The sequence below is a fragment of the Tursiops truncatus genome, chromosome 8 (assembly GCF_011762595.2).
Source record: "Tursiops truncatus isolate mTurTru1 chromosome 8, mTurTru1.mat.Y, whole genome shotgun sequence".
Classification (NCBI taxonomy): Eukaryota; Metazoa; Chordata; class Mammalia; order Artiodactyla; family Delphinidae; genus Tursiops; species Tursiops truncatus.
Genome location: NC_047041.1, coordinates 97460668 through 97473325, shown reverse-complemented (window position 1 = coordinate 97473325; position 12658 = coordinate 97460668). Strand labels below are relative to the sequence as shown.

Genomic DNA, 12658 nt, shown 5'->3' with positions numbered 1-12658 from the left:
TCAATTTTTTTATTTTTTTATTTTTTTGCGGTACGCGGGCCTCTCACCGGCCTCTCCCACTGCAGAGCGCAGGCTGCGGACACGCAGGCTCAGCAGCCATGGCTCACGGGCCCAGCCGCTCCGCGACATGTGGGATCCTCCCAGACCGGGGCACGAACCCGTGTCCCCTGCATCGGCAGGCGGACTCTCAACCACTGCGCCACCAGGGAAGTTCCTGTTGCAAATTTTTTAAACGTCAAGATGAGATTACAAAAATTGAGGTATACTTTAAATAGGTTTAGCAAATCAATGCTTTTAACATACAATGACTCTATGTATACTTCATCAGGAGGTAACATTGAAAATTGACATTTGAAATTTTATAAATGGCCTTCCTGTCTGTCCTCTTGCATACACTTCTTGAGACCACTTTGACAATATCTGAAAAATTCAAAATGTTCATGTATTTTGGCCTTGCGAAATCTGCCTTGTCACAAGGAAAACAAATACAAAAGGATAGTCACTGCAGTATTGTTTTTAATAATGAAACCTAGGGGAAAAAAGTCAAAATGTCCATCATTAGGTATTTGATTACATGGATTGTGTTATAGGCATCCAATCCGATACTGTGCGTGGGTTAAAAAGAATGAAATAGGTCTACGTACATAGCTGACATGAAAAAAAAAAGTCCATGTTTTACTTTTAACTTTTTTTCTTTTTTGCGGTACGCAGGTCTCTCACTGCTGTGGCTTCTCCCATTGCAGAGCACAGGCTCCGCAGCTATGGCTCACGGGCCCAGCCGCTCCGTGGCATGTGGGATTCTCCCGGACTGGGGCACGAACCCTCATCCCCTGCATCGGCAGGCAGACTCTCAACCACTGCACCACTAGGGAAACCCTCCACAATTTAGTTTTAAATGAGAAAAGCAAATTGCAGGGTAGTTAAAACAGAGAAAAGTAAAATTATTTATCACTTCTAGCTTATAAACAGAGGCCTTGCCTCATCACCTCTAATATTTAAGTGCCTACCTCCAGCTGAACCTATATCCGAATCCTTTTTACTGCAATGGAACAGATATTATTTCATTATAGATATGAGGGAAACCTCTTCCAAGGAAAGCCGAAATAGCTCAGTTGGGAGACCATTAGACTGAAGATTTAAAGGTCCCTGGTTCGATCCCGGGTTTCTGTGACTATCCTCTTTCCAATAACGTGCGCACTCGTCTACCCCTCTGTGAGGCGGGGATCTCAGGCTGCTGCCCAGGTCTCACTTGAGCATGGATGATAATGTGCTTGGGTGGATGCGGAAGAACAGGCCAGTTTTCTTTCTTTTCTCTGGGAAGGAGGAAACCGTAAAGGGATTTATGTCTTTGCTTTTAAGCTGCTCTGTGTGGCTGCTCTGTGTGGCCGGCGGGCTCTCCCCACACACGGTGCGCCGTTCGCTTTCTAATTCATCCCAGCCCGCCGGCTTCTTGCCCACCACTTTCCAGGAGCTGCCGGTGTTGGACTCTCTCTCCGCTGGGACGGGCGCGCCGACGCTCCGCAGGGGGAACTGGCGGTCATGGAGCCACCACGTGCGGGGCGCGGGGCTGCACCGAAAGAAATCGTCGATTTCAGCTTGGGGTTTAACAATAACAAGGACAGCTTTTGCTGATGGTGGCGGCGGCGGGGTGGGGTAGGGTTGGAATTCCTTTCTGGTGTATGTCTACACTAGCGTTATCAAATCAAATACAGGACGCCCAATTAAATTTGAATTTCGGAGAAACAAGGACTATTTCTAGTATAAGCCTCCCAAAGATTGGCATGGGACATAATACACATTCGTTATTTTTCTGAAATTCAAATTTAACTGTATTTTTATTCGCTAAATCGCAAACCACTATTGTACATCATATCCCCACACATCTCTGGATGCGCCCCTCCACCCCACACCGCGGTCCCGGAAAGATATTCAGAAACTATAGTCAGGACGACGTGGATTTCAGAAGAGACTGGTAATTTCTTATTCTCATCTCTCAGGTTTCAAAATGCATTTGTGTCCATCAGCTAATTTGTTCTCACCACCACCGGCCAAGACCTTGGTGGGGATCACCAGGAAACACCCCAGGAATCAGCCATCTCACCTGGTCCCAGGCTTCCAGAGCTGTCCGCTCTGGCCTGGGATGGGGGTGGAGGAAAGGGAGATTTGGAAGCTGGAATGAATCTTAAAAATAAATAAATAAATAAAATATCGGGCTTCCCTGGTGACGCAGTGGTTGAGAGTCCGCCTGCCGATACAGGGCACACGAGTTCGTGCCCCGGTCCAGGAGGATCCCACAAGCCGCGGAGCGGCTGGGCCCGTGAGCCATGGCCACTGAGCCTGCGCGTCCGAAGTCTGTGCTCTGCAACGGGAGAGGCCACAACAGTGAGAGGCCCACCAAAAAAAAAAAAAAAAAAAGTCGTGTTAAGACGATGAGCCACTCCATTCAAGGCAGTGCAATGGAACACACGCTCAGGGAATGCTTTCTTTTCTGCCAGCTCCCAGGCTGGGACATGGGGAGAGAGGAATGAGACCTAGTCCTCACATAAAAGGCAACATGGAGAACTATTGCTTTTGGACCTATTATTTGTCCTCCCCTTTCTGTTAATCTGTGCCAAGATGCCTGCTGACGAGGGGCTTCAGCCCCCAAAACTTTGCGCTCTTGGGTGGAAGGATACATTTTGCTTAAGGGACTCTGAAAAATTCAATGATCATCAAAAGGAAGGAAAACAAAATGGTGGATGAATAGATCGGGCAGTTCAAACTTTGCATGATGTATGTCGGCACGTGTGATGGTGAATTTTATGTGTCAGTTTGGCTAGCTATGGTGCCCAAATGCCAGCCTAGGTGGTGCTGTGAAGGTATTCTTTAGATGTGATTAACATTTAAATCAGTAGACTCTGAGTAAAGCACATTACCCTCCATAATGTGGGTGTGCCTCGTCCAATCAGGTGAAGGTTTAAGAACAAAGACGGGGGGTTCCTGATGAAGAAGGAATTCTCCTCAAGACTGTAACACAGAAAGCCTGCCTGAGCCTCCAGCTGGCTGCCCTGCTGAAGCTGGACTCAAGATGCAACATCAACTCTTACCTGAATTTCCAGCTTGTTGGCCAACCCAACAGATTCTAGACTTGACGGCCCCCACAATGCCCTGAGCCAATAAAAATAAACAAATAAATCTCTATCCACCCAGACAGCATGCTTTAAAGTGTTACAGGTACGAGGGAAGGGTGAGATTTTTATTATTGCTCCCGAGGAAAAAGTGCTCTGAACGAAGGTCAACCACCTCGGGACCATGAAGGTGGGCACCATACTCCTAGGAAATGTTGGGCCTTTGCCCTAAAAGGGCAAACCCTTCCCAGTTTCCAGCCTGAGGAATCCCTTTGGGAAGTATTTGGATACATGCAGGAAGCTCCGAGAATACAGGTGTGTCTGCCTGCATCACCAAGCTCGCAAGCCTGGCACACCCCTACTCACCTTTCAAGGCACGGTTCTAATGTCTTTTTTTCCTGCCAGGTTCGGCTCTACCCACCTTCTAGTCATTCCTCAGTGTTACCAAAGTATATATTCCTCTATTAAAGCATTGATTACAGGGTCCCAAAGGTCTGCTACCAGCTCTATAGTAGCTCCACAGTGCAGGGGTGGAGACCAGGGATGGTGCGGGTCACCAAGAGCTTCCCCGGTGGAATGGAGGTTAAGCTGAGTCCTCAAAAGTGCTTTGGGCGGACGAGGGGGAAGAAGTGAAAGGGAGGTTGCATTCCAGTTAGAGGGAACACCGTGAGCCAAGGCCCAGAGGATTGAAAAGGTATAGCGGGATCTGTAGTACGAAAATAGTGGCGTGTACGCTTGAGAAGTGGAGGGAGGTGGGTTCAGCCGACCCAGAGTGGGGTGAGCGCGCGTGCGCAAAGGCCAGGCCCGTCGGGGCGGGGCTGGCGAGGGTGGCGAGCGGGGCGCGGGCGCGCTCTTAGAGCCCAGGGCGGTGGTGGCTGCCACCACTTCTGGCTGGATCCCAGATCGTCTCTTTCAGCTCATCCGTTTCGTGGGCGCCTAGGATGGGAACAAGGAACTGCGAAGTGGCGCTTCTCGGGAGAAGTAGCAGCTTGGTACCTTTAACACTGAACTGTGGTCTCCGACCCTGTGCGCTTTGGGTTTAGGGCAAGGAATCGCGGAGGGGCGGGGACAGTGAGTAAGCGGCTTCTCCTCCCTCCGCAGGGTTTTGCAGAAATCAGGATTCACGTTTGCCAAGGGGTCTCTATATAAAAGAGGACGTGTTCTGTTTTATTTGAGAAATCTGTATTCATCTGCCAGAGAACGACTTAATCACCTTTCCACACTCCCCACTTCGCCTGCCCGGCGCCGTGGGATCTCTGTACTGGAATTGGATTGAATCACACACAAAGGAGGAGTCCGGAAACTCATTCGGTATCCCGCCCATTAGCTGCAGCGCAAACGATTACATGGCTTTCACTCACCGGAGTGACAGACTTTGTTGTGAGCCCGGATAGCTCAGTCGGTAGAGCATCAGACTTTTAATCTGAGGGTCCAGGGTTCAAGTCCCTGTTCGGGCGGAGTTTCTTTTTCTTAACAGGTATTTTAAAAGTGAGAACTAGCTTTAGGGGCCTCTGATTTTTAGCCGGTTGCCTTTGGAAAAGGGAGTAAAATGTGGAGCGTGTACCCTGCGTTTCCAACCACTTCCCGGGGGTAAAAGGCAGGCAGACACCACGGGCCTTTGTGCAAAGACCTCCAGGAGATTCGCAGTGCATCGCTGTAGGGTCTAAATAAGCTGGCTTACTCGGCAGCCGCCGACTGGGCTGCTTGGTCTCAACTACTGCTGCAATTAAAGAAAGGGGGACGAAGCCTTCAGGAAGTCGCTGGGGCTCCCGCAGTCGCCGCCTCCCTTCGCTCTCCGTGAGCGAGCCCTGCAGACCCTCTCTCTCGGGTTCCCTCCCTCAGGGTGCCTGAGGATTGTGGGACGGATCCCGCACCCTTCCACTCCACCTTGCTACCCTTCTAGAGAATATTTTTTGCGCTCTGAAAAGGAAGAGATGCCATCTAGAAACTGAAGCACCAGGCAGGGCAGCTCCCCCTCCCTACCGAGGTCCAGTCTCTCCGCTAAGCCCCAAAGTGTGACCCTGAATCCAGGGAGAAGTTGAGGTTGAGATGGTAGCTTCTGCTGGTGGGAGAAGGAGGGTGCCTGCTGGGAAAGAGTGCGTTTGAGGGGCTGGAATGCGAAGTGTCCTGGAGTTCGAAAAACAAAAATGTTAGCTCCCACTGACTGCAAATTAATAAGGACAGCATTTGGCTCCTGAGAAGTTTTGAGGAAGTCGGGTTGTGGACACAAGAGCTCAGGCATGGATTCACCAAGACTAAACTAATCTTCCCTGTGAGGTGAAGGGACCAGGTACATCCTTGCCTACCTGGAGACTGAGCCTTCCTTGCTTCTGCCAGGCAACAGAAGAAAGTCGATCTTGAACTCATTAACAGGATGGGGATGTGGGCTGATTGAGTCAGCTGCCCTCTTAGGTGATGGACTATGGTACCTAACGTACCCAAAGGACGCTGATCGGTGGGGCAGGGCGAAGGTGGACATAGAACTCAAGTGAGAGGCAGGGCCTTCACCCCTTCACCCTCCAAGCTGAATGCCTTACCCTGTGCCTACACAGACCCACAATTTTCTTCTCTCCAAAGCACAGCTTCCTCATCAGGAGCAAGGGAATGATAGTAACAGCATCCCTCTCATAAACCTGTGCTGATTAAATGAGGTAACAATGCATGCAACAGTGCTTAGTAGAGTCTTTGCCCCAAAGTGAGCATGCAGTACGTTGCAGCTATTATTATTACAGAGCTTTCAGTCTAGGGAGGGAACAAAAGACACACTGAAACAGGTAAGAAACCATTTCAAAGAAATATGTTCCCAATATGTGAAGATCGTGAACCCGTATTCACGTGACTTGTGTTGGTTGGTATGTGCTGAGGCGACAGCAATGGTCACCGACCCAAGGAAGAATGGGATTCTTTCTGGAAGGAAGTGAATCATGGCACTCAGGTGGCGTTCCAGGGGAACAAAGTAAGGGAGCTGAGGCAAACACTCGGATTTTGCCTCTTCTTCCTCAGGAAGTCCCCTGGAAAGTGAGCAAGTCCATTTCTGGCAACCTTGAAAAGTGGAGTCTCTTTGCTCCGATCATTTCCTGACTGAACAAGAACACACTAGGCGGGGGAAAGGAGAGGACAAGGGGAGGAGAGCACTGAGACCTCCTGGCTCTTTCCTCCTTCCTGTCCTCAAGTTCACTCCCTCTCCCTTTCACCAAGGGGTGAAAATGAGAAAAAAGCAAAACAAAACAAAACATCAAAAACTAAAAGGAAAAGACAGATCAAAGTCTCTCTCTACCAAGACCTTTCGAGCTTTGGAGCTGAATAGCTCTGCTTCGGTTCTGGATGATTTGAGGGCAAATTAGTTATTTCATTTAAAAATTATCATATTATATCAACCTTAAGGCAGGGGTGGGGGGGTGGGGACTGAACTGACACCACGTAGAGGACGTGCTGGGCACACAGTAGGCACACAGTAGGCACTTAGTAGGCGGCTGTCTTTCCTCTTATTAGGGTCCTGGGGAGACGTAAAAAAAGCCTCAGGAAGACAAGAATATGTAGCCTGGGACAATTTCCCCACATTGACAGAAATTCTTTTTCTCACTCACTGCCCTCGGAATCTCAGAGCTAAAATAAGATGCAATTTGGAAGGTGAAATTGGGAATTGGAAAGGTAGAGATGAAAGAAAGTCTTAGTTTTTTAAATTTTTTTCTTAAGTTTCCTTAACACGGTCAAGAAAACTATCGTCCTCGCCGAAATAGCTCAGTTGGGAGAGCGTTAGACTGAAGATCTAAAGGTCCCTGGTTCAATCCCGGGTTTCGGCAGAGTTTTTGCTGACTCATCATTGGACAGGACTGGAGTCTGGAGTACCTTCCTTTTCTTACAGTGTCTCCCATGCAGGCTCACCTCCCTCCCCGATCCCACACACTGCGAGGATCCTAAGAGCTTAAACCTCGTAAAGATATCACAAATCATGGAATGACCTGGACCCAGTCCACTTAGACTATGTGTCGGGTGTTTCATAGTGTGATGGCCACCACTTCCGGTCTGCACGTAGAAGGTCTTGAGTTTGATGCCAAGTATAGTTACGCTGGGCTTGCAAGCGTTTCTCATTGACGACAGACATGAAGACTTCAAAAACGTTTGTCTATACACGCAAGTCAGGGTCCTATCAGCGTGTTAGAAATTTGGTGAAGAATGGTTCTCGGCGGAAGATGTGATTTATAAGCACGTGTGTTGACCTGAAATACTTCTTGGAACCCCAGTCTTCTCACCGCGCTTTTAATAAACAGTGTGTGAACTATTATCACTTAGTGCCAAAATTTGCACATTTACTGCCAGGAGCATTACCATCCGTGACTCTGACGATGTTTATTGATGTTTCTATATAAAATAATACATGTTAGTTTTAAGGAAAAAATATCTGAAGACAAAGTATCTATCATACAAGGTTGGAAGAGAAAAGACTGAGGTTGGAAGAGAAAGTTATCAGTTGCTTTCCTCACCTTTCACTTTTTCTGCAAAATCCACCTTTGGTCTGGCCTGGGTTGTAAACTCCAGGAGGGCTGAATCAAGTGTGTTCTGCATAACCTCACACCTGCTCAGCGAGAGTGGTGTGGACACACGCTCAAATTTGTTTTAGGAGTTTAAAATAACCGCCCGCACAGGGACTTGAACCCTGGACCCTCAGATTAAAAGTCTGATGCTCTACCGACTGAGCTACCCGGGCTCGGAAAGGCAGCCTGGCTCCTAGTCTATCCACAGAAAATAGACCACGTGGCCCTATTCTTTTCCTATTCGATTAAAATCCTGAGTCTTTTTGTTGATTACGTGAGCGGTGAAACTGCAAAATCAAGGTCGGGAAGGCGTTTGGCGAAGGAATCTTTTCTGATCCCATTACAGAAAGGCTACCAAGAAAATAGACCGTGCTTCCACGCCAGCAGCGCCCCCGCCCCTCGCATCCTAAAGGGAACATCCCAGGAGGAATTCTCCAGATTTAGAACGTCTGGATTTCTAAATCCAATCTTGGTCTGTGAAGAGTCCCGGAGGGTCTTGTGGGTGGAATCTTATGAGTAATTGATTAGGTCTCCAATCTTTATTAGTCAGAACACATCCAGGACCAAGACCCGGTCCTGGTCCACAGTGGGGCGGGAAGGCACGCAAAACAGAAGTCAAGCGCTTTGATGGTGGGAAGCAGGTCAACGCCAGAAGTAAGCGTCCTGCCAAGTATTCAAGCGGGAGGTGATGCCCGGATGAGCTACCAATGGTGACTGGGGCCCTGAAGGCTTGGGAAGAGAATTTTGAGCAGAGGGAACAACAAAAGGAAAAGGACCTTCGCCAGGGAATCTGAACATTTTCCTTGAAGCTCCCATTGAAAGGTTTGGATCCGGCTGGAGTTTATATTTTTAGGAAGTCCCATTACCCTGGCAGCTGTGTCCTGAATATAACTAATGTGGACACACAAAAAACAAAAGTTTCCTGCCATTTCAGTAAACAACCCATGTTGCCTACCATTCCACTAAACAACGAATGTTGCAGCCATCCAGCCACCAGCCCCTGCACCTTCCCTGTTGGTGCGCCCAGAGGGGAATTCAGGATGGAGAAAAACAGGATACTGGCCCTAGAGAGTTAAGATGCATGTCAAAGGAATATTTTCAATGAACCCAGACCCTTGCGTCTTCCCAAACTTAGAAAAGCACTAAAATAATTAACTTGAGATGTCTGTTTTGTGTGTGTGTGTGTGTGTGTTTGGCAGTAATCATTTGATGTTCAACTACATGGTTTTTTTTTCCCAGCAAAAAATCCTATATATCCTGGCCCCTCCCTTACCTTCCTGGAACAGTTCCTCAGAGCTGAGAGGCCGATTCCCTGGCTATAGTCTTCAGTAAGGTCCCTGAATAAAACGAAACTCTCAAGTTTTAGGTTGTGTGTTTTTTCAGTTGTCACTAATAGGCGCATTTTTTCATTACTCCTGTTTCTTCATTGCCATGTTATTCATTGAGGCACTGGATAAGATCCCTTGAAAGGGAAGGGAAAGGAATCCTATGGGGTAGAGCCTCATAACCATTTTAGCTGCCTTCGGATTTCAGAGACACTCTGAACTCTGTTGGGGAAGGATGACGTCTGCAGTCTTTTATGGAGAAATATATCCGTGTAACCGAGCAGGACCCTAGGGGGCCTTCCTGAGACAGAGACCCCGAACTCCACCTAGTGTGCTCCACCTGCCTCTTGTTTGTAGAAAAGCTTTAGTCTCCCAGGCCTCCCAAGAGTCAGAAAAAGCTAGCTCAAGAGGTAAGGATTGGAAGAATGTGAACATATAGTAACAAAAGCTAGCAGTTGGGCGAGGAGAACTGGTAACAATGTAAACAGGTCAGCCCTATAGGAGTCACAGAATCTTTAGTTCTTTCCTGAAGGACATAGACAACAGTGTCTGATGCACATTCCTGAGTTGTTTTGCAGATACTAAAACCACCACCAGAGGGAAAATCTAACTGCGTGATGACCAGACCGTAGCCTCGACACAAACTGCTCCATCTTGGGCAGTACTGAATCTATGACTTGCATACTTCCAGAAATTCGCCTCAAGGAAGTGGAACCAAACCGACCCTGGAGTTGAAGATTAACTGTGCTTAAAACGGGGTGATTCCGACCAGACCACCGCATGAATCATTTTGAGATGATTATCGGAGCTGTCTGTGCTGTTCTGCACATAGCCCGCACACCCCTGCAACTTCCTGGTTTTTCCCTATAAAACCCTTTTCCCTCTAACTGGCAACTTGGAGATGGTTTGGGGGACACTAGTTTGCTATCTTCCCAGGTTGCCGGCTTCCTGAATAAAGCACCAACCCTTGTGTCTCTCGAACACTGACTTTTGAGTGAGATCAGCTGAAACTGAGCTCGGTTCCGGCTCCGGTTGGTAACCTCAGGAACTATGAACAAAGTTTAAGAAGTAATCCACTAGGGAAAGATAGTCACGTTATGTTAAACAAAAATGACAGAAGGTGCTAAACCACACGTATGATATAATATTTGTGGAAAAGTCAAACGATGTGTATATGAATATATATCCTGTAATTGTATATATAATTAATTATATATATTTGTATATTTGTTGCTTGCATGTACATAAGAGATGTTTAAGGGTAGAAAACAATCTGATAAAAATGACCACCTTTTGAGGAACGGCAATGAAGCGTGTGAGAAGAGTCTCTCACTGTTTCCTTTACGTACATCTGTATTATTGCATTAAAAAAGCATGTATTGTTTTCAATAATAAAATAAATGAAGAAGAAAAAAATTGTCAGTTAGATTATTCCATCCTTCTGAGATCACGTAGGCAGCCCTTTAGATCAAAGCATCCCTGATCCTGTGTTTTCTACAGATCCCAGCAAAGGAAGGTGAAAAGCAAATTTCCTTCCCAGTAGAGGCATCCTCCATGCTTCAGGGTTTTGGAGGGGAGTATCTGGTGTTGGGGAGGAAGGACTTTTTCCCTCTATCCTTCTTAGTTCTGGCTGGTCTAAGAATTAAATTGACAAGACAGATTAACAGAAGAAAACTAAACAAAAGTTTAATAATATGTGTACATGGAAGGGACCTAGGAAAATTAAGTAACTTGCCGAAATGTCTGACAACCTCACCTTAAATATTATCTTCAGCTGAAGCCAAAAGAGGATGTTGGGGATAGTGATTTGGAACCTCAAAGGGGAAGAAGGAATTGGCATGAATATGGAAAAGCAAATGTTTGGTAAACACGGTTTGCTGGGCCATGCAGAGACCATGGGACACAGAGAGGAATGTTAACACTTTTAGACTTTGCTAGGTTTCTCCCTGTCTACCCACCTGGTTCGTACTATAGTAATCTATGGTGATAATTCCTTTCCTGGAACAGATCCTTCATCTACATTCTTTAGGCAGTTAGGGAGAAAGTCCAAAGTCAAACTTTCTTCCTGAGTCTTTTGGGCCTTGATTGTTTTCAGCTCTAAACAATCCGCATGCCAGAGAGACATTTTGGGGTGGTAAATTTTGCTCCCCTACACTGGTATTGAAAAATCACCAGTGAATTAGGTGCGCTTTTCACAAATGAAGATGTAGATCCCTAAGAATCATATGACATGGCTGGATTTAGCCAAGAAAAATAAGAAGATTCTCCCCCCCGGAAAAAAAAAAATTGCCTGTAAGATGAAGCCAATCCTCTGGGGGAGTTAGTGAGCCTTTGGTCGAACCTCAGCTTCCTACAACAGTTCTGTACTCAGCTTTGAATGTAACGCAGGAGAGGGTGAAGATTTGTTTCCTGTTCCCCTAAGGCAGACTAGATTGACAGGCATTGAACCCTGAGAACAAAAGTCTCAAACTGTGTATAATCAAGTGTTAATGGTGTGGAACTGGGCTGCTTAGCGTAGAGACAGTTAACTGGAGCTGTGTGTAATTTCATTTAAGAAACTATCCTGTTTTTTTTTTCCTACGCACCACCCCTCCATCCCTCCGTCCGCCATCTTGAAATGTCCCCTCTTCCCACTTTCTAAGTTCTTTGGTTTGGGAAGTTCCCTCTGATCCTTAAAGACAGGGATCAGAACTTGCCGCAGAGATCTCTGCTTGATCCTCTCCAGAGGGGGTTGGGTCCCGAGGACTCTGAGACTGTCCGTATTGCTGCTCCCACCACAACCTCCCTTCAACACCTGTTTAATGGTCTGTCTTTCCTCCTAGAATGTTTCTGCTGTGAGGACAGGACTTCTCTGTGCATCTCCACTGTTCTCCAAGCAAGCTCTCAAAAACTGCTGAATGAATGAATGGACAGTTGACTGAGGGCCAGGGGTCAGGGAAGGCTTTTCGTGGAGGAGGAGGGGGCAGAACTGGTCCTTGGAAGTTTTTGTTTGGTAGAGAGAGGGGAGAACATTCCTGTCAAGGTGAATGATTTCCATAATCAAATGGAATAAGTTTGTCCTGAAAAAGTTCTATGCCACTCTATCGTGCCACTCCACTTAATTCTTTGTAAGAGCTCATCGCCATCTGAAATCCTCCTGTTCATGAACCACCTCTTCCCTCTGTCCCTCTGTCCTGTAAGTGCTTCTGGACAAAAACCTTGTCGGTTAAGGACCTTCTATTTTTTTTTCTTTTCTTAATGTTATTTTCTGTTTGGTTTACTTTCTTTTCTTTCAAATCTTTGCATTCCCACAACCTCAGCGTTTAGAACGGTATTTGGCACATAGCATGATCTTAGATAATCTCTATTTCAAAAAGGGAACGTTTTTACTGCGTAATGTACCCCTCGCCCCCTCCCCTACAAAGTAGTATAGTTTCACGCAGACGTTTACTTTTCGCCTTCCAAACCGTCGGTTCTGAAGCTATTGCTACAGTTTCTGCGTCTGCTATAATCTTTCAGATTAAGTCCTCAGGAATTCGGAAAAAATGACGCATGTCATGTTCAGAAAACCAAACGGACTTGTACCAGAAGTGGGGTTCGAACCCACGAGGATATAAATCCATTGGATCTTAAGTCCAACGCCTTAACCACTCGGCCATTCTGGTACCCGCCAAACTCATCCTTATTTTTACATAACCTGACTAATACTGAG

At 46.8% G+C, this 12658-nt stretch overlaps 5 non-coding genes across 5 annotated transcripts; 3 read left to right on the top strand and 2 right to left on the bottom strand.

Moving 5' to 3' along the window:
• Nucleotides 1–1097: 1097 nt before the first annotated feature.
• On the top strand, nucleotides 1098–1170 carry TRNAF-GAA (transfer RNA phenylalanine (anticodon GAA)). Its single transcript has one exon. It is a non-coding gene; the product is annotated as a tRNA-Phe (tRNA).
• A 3321-nt stretch (nucleotides 1171–4491) lies between these two features.
• On the top strand, nucleotides 4492–4564 carry TRNAK-UUU (transfer RNA lysine (anticodon UUU)). Its single transcript has one exon. It is a non-coding gene; the product is annotated as a tRNA-Lys (tRNA).
• Nucleotides 4565–6837: 2273 nt separating this feature from the next.
• On the top strand, nucleotides 6838–6910 carry TRNAF-GAA (transfer RNA phenylalanine (anticodon GAA)). Its single transcript has one exon. It is a non-coding gene; the product is annotated as a tRNA-Phe (tRNA).
• Nucleotides 6911–7742: 832 nt separating this feature from the next.
• TRNAK-UUU (transfer RNA lysine (anticodon UUU)) lies at nucleotides 7743–7815 on the bottom strand. Its single transcript has one exon. It is a non-coding gene; the product is annotated as a tRNA-Lys (tRNA).
• A 4713-nt stretch (nucleotides 7816–12528) lies between these two features.
• TRNAL-UAA (transfer RNA leucine (anticodon UAA)) lies at nucleotides 12529–12611 on the bottom strand. Its single transcript has one exon. It is a non-coding gene; the product is annotated as a tRNA-Leu (tRNA).
• Between the last annotated feature and the right edge of the window lie 47 nt (nucleotides 12612–12658).